This window comes from Eumetopias jubatus, unplaced genomic scaffold (genome assembly GCF_037043125.1).
Source record: "Eumetopias jubatus isolate StellerSeaLion01/CBP00866 unplaced genomic scaffold, mEumJub1_p1.0 scaffold_11, whole genome shotgun sequence".
Lineage (NCBI taxonomy): Eukaryota > Metazoa > Chordata > Mammalia > Carnivora > Otariidae > Eumetopias > Eumetopias jubatus.
The window spans coordinates 69,162,886-69,171,150 of NW_028274817.1; positions in this window are offsets into that span (position 1 = coordinate 69,162,886).

Genomic DNA, 8,265 nt, shown 5'->3' on the forward strand with positions numbered 1-8,265 from the left:
CATTAAGACCCCTTTAGGCCTGAAGGCAGCCAGACCACAGACCCTGGATCTCTTGGTTCTGGCCCTGAACAACCTTGTCATCTTACTCCTGTGTGTCATACAAACAGCATTTCCTGTGTGGGCTATAGACTAAAATGGCTGAGAAGCTGTGTTCAGTGTTTATACTTAGGACTTGAATTGTCAACTCATAGAGGAGGCACATTTCCAGCATTACTAGATCATGCCAGATTTTCTTACAAAATTTACTAATTTACACTCTTATCAAGAGTGTTTAACTGCTCCAGTTGGTCCACATTCTTATTAACATTTGATATTAACAAACTACAAAATTGTTGCCAATCTAGTGAAAGTGAAATGGTATCTCATTATACTTTTAATTTGAAATTTCTTGATTAGTAATAATATTGAGCAGTTTTTCAGAAATGTGGCCTTGGGGATTTTCTTGTCTATGAGGTGTCTGTTTAATGTCTTTTGCCCATTTTCCCCATGGGTTGTTTACCTATTTATTTGTGGGAGTTCTCTATGTATTCTATACACTTTGTATAGATGATTTCATGTAATCAGAATATCTCCTTCTGGTTTGTAGCTTGCCTTTACTCTTCCTTATCATGCCTTTTAATAAACAGAAGCATTTCTTTTCAATTTTTCAGAGCACTTTATTATGAAAAGTTCCATATAAGAAGATAAGTGGGGGGCGCCTGGTGGCTCAGTCATTAAGCATCTGCCTTCGGCCCAGGTCATGGTCCCAGGGTCCTGGGATCGAGCCCCACATCGAGCTCCCTGCTCAGCAGGAAGCCTGCTTCTCCCTCTCCCACTCCCCCTGCTTGTGTTCCCTCTCTCACTGTCTCTCTCTCTGTCAAATGAATAAATAAAATCTTAAAAAAAAAAAGATGAGTGGAAGATCCAGGCAAGTTCAGGATATTGGGGATACTTGCTGATCATGAACCATCTTCACTCTCACCTGATAACTTTGCTTCCCACTCCTCTGAGAATATACAAGCAATCAGAAGAAAACTTTCCTCATTCATGAATGTTTTTCTCTATTTTCTCATTCCCATCAGCATATAAATATGTTGTTATTTTTCCTAATTTAAAAATACCTTTTTAAAAAGATTTTATTTATTTATTTGACAGAGAGAGACACAGCGAGAGAGGGAACGCAAGCAGGAGGAGTGAGAGAGGGAGAAGCGGGCTTCCTGCTGAGCAGGGAGTCCAATGAGGGGCTCAATCCCAGGACCCTGGGACCATGACCTGAGCTGAAGGCAGATGCCTAACAACTGAGCCACCCAGGCACCCCTAAAAATACCTTTTTTGATTCTACTTTCCCTTCAAGCTACACCATTTTTCTCTGCTCACCTTTACAGAAACACTCCTTATAACAGTCCTGTATACTTGTTGTCTCAAATTCTTCTCCTCTCATGCACTCTTCCTCTATTTTCTATTTAACAAATCTGTACTGAGGGCTTACCATGTGCCAGGTACTGTACTAAAATGTGGAACTACATCATTAAGAAAAACAGATGAAGTTCCTGCCCTCAAGAGCTCACATTTCTGTCATAAGCCTATTGGCAATGTTTTTCAAATCTTCAACTATATCCATTTCTCTGTTCTTGGAAATCACCTTCCTAAACCCTGCTTCAATCTTTATTGGCTAAGAGTGTTACACTGACTTAAAACATTTCTTTACTAAGACCCTAAGTGGGATATTCTGCTTCTTAGAATTCATGTCTTCCTTTTTCTTGGTTTGATACACTATTTTGATGGGACTCATCCTCCAGTTACTATGGGTGATGATTTATTTTAAGATTTTGCATAAATAAACTACAATGAGATATCACCTCATACCTGTCAGAATGGCTAAAATCAAAAACACAAGAAATAACAGGTGTTGGAGAAAGGGGAACCATCTTGCACTGTTGGTGAGGATGCAAATTGGTGTAGCCTTGTGCAAAACAGTATGGAGGTGGTTTAAAACATTTAAAATACAGAGAGAGAAGTTAGAAGATGGCGACATAGTAGGAGGATCCTGGGCCCACCTCATCCCACAAATACGACTAGATAACTATCAAATCATCCTAAATAACCCAGAATTGACCTGAAGACTGGCAGAACAAACTCCATAAATAAAGGTAGAAAAGAGGCCACATCAAAGAAGGCAAGAAGTGTGGAGATGTGCTTTGGGACAAAAACAGATCATGGCCACTGTGGTGGAGAGGGAGCCATGGTCATGGAGAAGGGTGAGAGAGAGACTAGCACATAAGGGAACACACAGGGAAAACTAACCCCCATAGCAACTGGCCTGGAAAGCAAGAGGGCCTGAATTTCATTAATTCTTGCAGGGGTGCCTGGGTGGCTCAGTCGGTTAAGCGTCTGCCTTTGGCTCAGGTCATGATCCCAGGGTCCTGGGATCGAGCCCCACATCGGGCTCCCTGCTCTGCGGGAAGGCTGCCTCTCCCTCTCCCACTCCCCCTGCTTGTGTTCCCTCTCTCTTTGTTTCTTTCTCTCTGTCAAATAAATGAAATCTTAAAATAAAATAAAACAAAATAAAATAAAATAAAATTATTTCTTGCAACCAGCAAGGCTTAAAGCCTGGAGTTTTAAGGGTCAGTGGGCTTAGCTGAGAGACAGCCCAAGGGGCATTGCACTGCTCTTGCAGAGGACAAAGGCAAACAACCCGTGGACATACACCATGGAAACAGCTATCTAAAGAGCATCTGGGACACAGAGTGGAGAGCTTATTTGCTCATCTTGGAGTGTGTCCTAGAGAGACAGTGTTCATGGAGAGACCCCTCCAGGAACAAAGGAACTGGCCAGCACCATTTCCCACCCCTGGCCCTCTACATAAGCACAGGGCCACCTGTGGGAACTGGTGCATTGTTCACACTCACTGCCTAACTTGCTTACACTAAGCCCTGGCCCTCACCTGTTGGTGGAGCTGCCCCTCCAAGGTACACTTGCCTCAGTCCCAATGCAGTGGGCCCCTCCCCCAGAAGACCAGCACAAACCCTGCTCACACCACATCTCCCAATATGGGAGTTTTGCAAAACCTGGGTTCCAACAGTGGTGGTGACAGGTATCATTTCACAAGCAGACCAGAGCAGACCTAGTTAAAATGCACCATATCCAGGCCAAGGACCAAACACTGTCCACAACAGGCAAAATGAGCCTCTGCAGATGACCAGCTTGAAGGATGAAGCAGCCAGGACAATATACAAGAGCACATGCAGCACACAATGGAGACACTCTCAGAAGCACCAGGCCCTGCAGAATAAGGAACACTACATGGCAGAGCACTACAGAACCTCTTCTTCAAAAGGCTATTACCCTCAAGAACAGGAGGTATAGCTGACTTTCCTAACACAGAGAAACAGGCACAGAGACTTACACAAAATGAGAAAGCAGAGGCATTTATGCCAAATGAAAAAATAGGCCAAGACCATGCCAGAGATCTAAATGAAACAGATATAAGTAACATGCCTGATTGAGTATTTAAAGCAATGATCATAAGGATACTCCTTGCACTTGAGAAAAGAGTGGAGGACATCAGTGAGACCCTTAACACAGAGAAAAGAAAAACATAGCAGAAATAAAGGGCTCAATAAACAAAATGAGGAACACACTTGATGGAATGAACAGCAGGCTGGAAGAAGTAAAGGCACAAATTAATGACCTAGAAGACAGAGTAATGGAAAGTAATGGAAATCTGAACAAAAGAGAGAGAAAAGAATTATGTGAAGCAAGAATAGCCATAGGGAACGCAGTGACTCCATCAAACATAATAACATTTGTATTATAGGAGTCCCAGGAGAACAGAGAGAAAAGGGAGGCAGAAAATTTATTTGAAGAAATAATAGCTGAAAACGTCCCCAATCTGGGGAAGGAAACTGATATCCAGATCCAGGAGGCACAGAGAACCCCCAACAAAATCAACAAAAGCAGACCCACACCAAGACATATTGTAATTAAAATGGCAAAATACAGTGATGAAGAAAAAATTTTAAAGCAGCAAGACCAAAGAAGATAGTAACATACGAGGGAAGCCCCATAAGGCTAGCAGGGGATTTTTCAACAGAAACTTCCAAGCCATAAGAGAGTGCCAAGATATATTTAAAGTCCTGAATGGGAAAAATCTTCAGCCAAGATTACTCTATCCAGCAAGGCTCTCATTCAGAATAGAGGAGAGATAAAGAGTTTCAAAGAAAAACAAAAATTAAAAGAGTTCATGGCCACTAAACCAGCCCTGCAAGAAATATTAAAAGGGACTTGTTGAGTGGAAATGAAAGACCAAACGTGACAGTATGAAGGTAGGAAACACAAAAGCAGTAAAAATGAATATTTCTGTAAAAATCCAGTCAAGTAACTCACAAAATAAAGGGATGCAAACAGTAACACCATATACTTAAAGCATGGAGAGGTGAGGAGTAAAGAATGGGTTTAAAGTTTGATTTATTTATTTATTTGACAGAGAGAGAGCACAAGCAGGGGGAGCAGCAGAGGGATAGGGAGAAGCAGGCTCCCTGCTGAGCAAGGAGCCCGACGTGACGCTCGAATCCCAGGACCCTGGGATCATGACCTGAGCTGAAGGCAGATGCCAGGCGCCCCAAGAATGGGTTTAAACTTAAGCGAACATCAGGGAGCCTTGGTGGCTCAGTCGGTAAAGCAGCTGCCTTCAGCTCAGGTCATGATTTCAGGGTTTTGGGATCAAGCCCCACATTGGGCTCTCTGCTCAGTGGAGAGTGCTTCTCCCTCTCCCTCTGACCCTCCCCCCACCTTGTGCTCTCTCTCTATCTCAAATAAATAAATAAAATCTTAAAAAATAAATAAACTTAAGTGACCATCACTTAATATACACTGCTATATGCAGAAGATGTTATATGCAAACCTAATGGTAACCATATATCAAAACCCACTAATAAATATGCAGAGAATAAAGAAGGAAATCCAAATATATCACTAAAGAAAATCAGAAAACCATGAGAGAAAGATAAGAAAGGATCAGAGAAAATTTTCAGAAACAACCCCAAAACAAATAATAAAATGACAATAAATACATATCTATCAATAATTACTTTGAATGTAAATGGTCTAAATGCTCCAATCAAAAGACATAAGGAGACCGAATGGATTTTTAAAAAGACCCATCTATATGCTTCCTACAAGAGACTAATTTTAGACCTAAAGTCAACTGCAGATTGAAAGTGAGGGGATAGAGAAACTTCTATCATACAAATGGATGTCAAAAGAAAGCTGAAGTAGTAATACTTACATTGGACAAAAATAGGCTTGGAAACAAAGACTGTGACAAGAGACAAAGGACACTATATAAGCATAAAGGGGACAATCCAGTAAGAAGACATAACAATTGTAAATATTTACACACCAAACATAAGAGCACCCAAATATATAAGAAGTTAATAACAAACATAAAGGAACAAATTGATAATAATACAGTAATAGTAGGGGACTTCAACAGCCCACTTACATCAAGGGACATCAAGAGACAGATCATCTAAACAGAAAATCAAGGAAACAATGGCTTTGAATAACACACTGGAACAGATGTATTTAACAAATATATTCAGAACATTCCATCCTAACAGAGCAGACTACACATTATTTTCAAGTGCACATGAGATATTCTCCAGAATAGGTCACATATTAGGCCACAAAACAAGCCTCAACAAATTCAAGAAGATTGAAGTCATACCATGCATCTTTTCTGACCACAATGCTATGAAACTAGAAGTGAACCATAAGGAAAAATCTGGAAAGACCACAAATACATAGAGGTTAAATAACATTCTACTAAACAATGAATGGGTCAACCAGGAAATCAAAAAAAGAAATTAAAAAGTACATGGAAATAAAGGAAAATGAAAATACAAGAGTCCAAAACCATTGGGATGCAGAAAAAGCAGTTCTAAGAGGGAAGTTTATAGCAATACAAGCTTACCTCAAGAAGCAAGGAAAATCTCAAACAATCTAATCTTACACCTAAAGGAGCTAGTAAAAGAACAACAAACAAAACCTAAAGCCCACAGAAGGAAGGAAATAATAAACATTAGAACAGAAATAAATGATACAGAAAATAAAACCACACTAGAACACATCAATGAAACCAGGAGGTAGTTCTTTGAAAACAAAATCAATTGATAAACCTTAGTCAGACTTATAAAGAAAAAGAGAGAAAGGACTCAAATAAATAAAATCACAAATGAGAGAGGAAAACTAACAACCAACACCACAGAAACACAATTATAAGAGAATATTATGAAAAACTATATGCCAACAAAATGGACAACTTAGAAGAAATGGGTAAATTCCTAGAAACATATAACCTACCAAAACTGAAACGGGAAAAAATAGAAAATTTGAATAGACTGATAACCAGGAAAGAAATTGAGTCAGTAATCAAAAAACTCACAACAAAAAAAGTCCAGAACCAGATGGCTTCACAGTCGAAATCTACCAAACATTTAAGGAAGAGTTAATACCTATTCTCAAACTATTCCAAAAAATAGAAAAGGAAGGAATACTTCCAAATTCATTCTATGAGGCCAGCATTACCCTGATACCAAAACCAGATGAAGACACCACTAAAAAAGAGAACTACAGGCCTGTATCTCTGATGAACATAGATGAAAGAAATTCTCAACAAAATGCTAGCAACCAAATCTAACAATACATTAAATCATCACTCACTGCAATCAAGTGCGATTTATTCCTGGGTTGCAAGGGTGGTTCAGTATTCACTAATCAATCAGTGTGATACACCATATCAATAAGAGAAAGGATAAGAAGCATATGATCATTTCAATACATCAGAAAAAGCATTTGACAAAGTACAACATCAATTCATGATAAAAAAAAAAAACCTCAACCAAATGGGGTTTAGAGGGAACATACCTCAACATAATAAAGGCCTTATATGAAAAACCTACAGTTAACAGCGTCCTCACTGGAGAAAACTGAGACGTTTTTCCCTAAGGTCTGGAACAAGACAAGGATGCCCACTCTCACTACTTTTATTCCACATAGTACTGGAAGTCCTAGCGACATCAATCAGACAGCAAAAATAAGTTAATTAATTAATTAATTAATTAATAAAATAAAAGGCATCCATATCAGTAAGGAAGAAGTAAAAGTTTCACTATTTGCAGATGACATGATACTCTATATAGAAAACCTAAAAGACTCCACCAAAAAACTGCTAGAAATTATACATGAATTCAGTAAAGTCATGGGATAAAAAAAATCAATGTACAGAAATCTGTTGCATTTCTATACACCAATAATGAAGCATCAGGAAGAGAAATTAAGAAAGCAATCCCATTTATATTTGCACCAAAAATAAGATACCTAGGAATAAACCTAACCAAAGAGGTGAAAGACCTGGACTCTGAAAACTATAAAACACTGATGAAAGAAATTGAAGACAACAGACATTCCATGCTTCTGGATTGGAAGGACAAATATTGTTAAAATATCTGTACTACCCAAAGCAATCTATACATTCAATGCAATCCCTATAAAAATACCAATAGCACTTTTCATAACTAGAACAACAATCCAAAAATTTGTATGAAACCACAAAAGACTCTGTATAGTTAAAACAACCTTGAAAAAGAAGATCAAAGTCGGAGACATCACAGTTCTGGACTTCAAGTTATATGACAAAGCTGTAGTGATCAAAACAGTATGGTACTGGCACAAAAATGGACACAAAGATCAATAGAACAGGATAAAAAACCCAGAAATAAATTAATCTTTGACAAAGCAGGAAAGAATATCCAATGGGAAAAAGACAGTTTCTTCAACAAATGGTGTAGGGAAAACTGGACAGTAACATGCAAAAGAATGAAACTGGACCACTTTCTTACACCACACACAAAAATAAACGCAAAGTGGACTGAATACCTAAATGTGAGACCTGAAACCCAAAACCCTAGAAAAGAACCCAGGCAGTAACTTCTTTGACATTGATTGTAGCAACTTTTTTATAGATAGGTCTCCTGTGGCAAGGGAAACAAAAGCAAAAATAAGCTATTGGGATGATACCAAAATAAAAGGTTTGTGTATAGTGAAGGAAACAATGAACAAAACTAAAAGACAACCTAGGGAATGGGAGAAGATACTTGCAAATGACATATCCAATAAAGGGTTAGTAACGAAATTATATAAAGAACTTATAAAACTCAACATCCAACAAACAAATAATCTAATTTAAAAATGGGCAGAAGACATGAGTAGACATTTCTCCAAAGA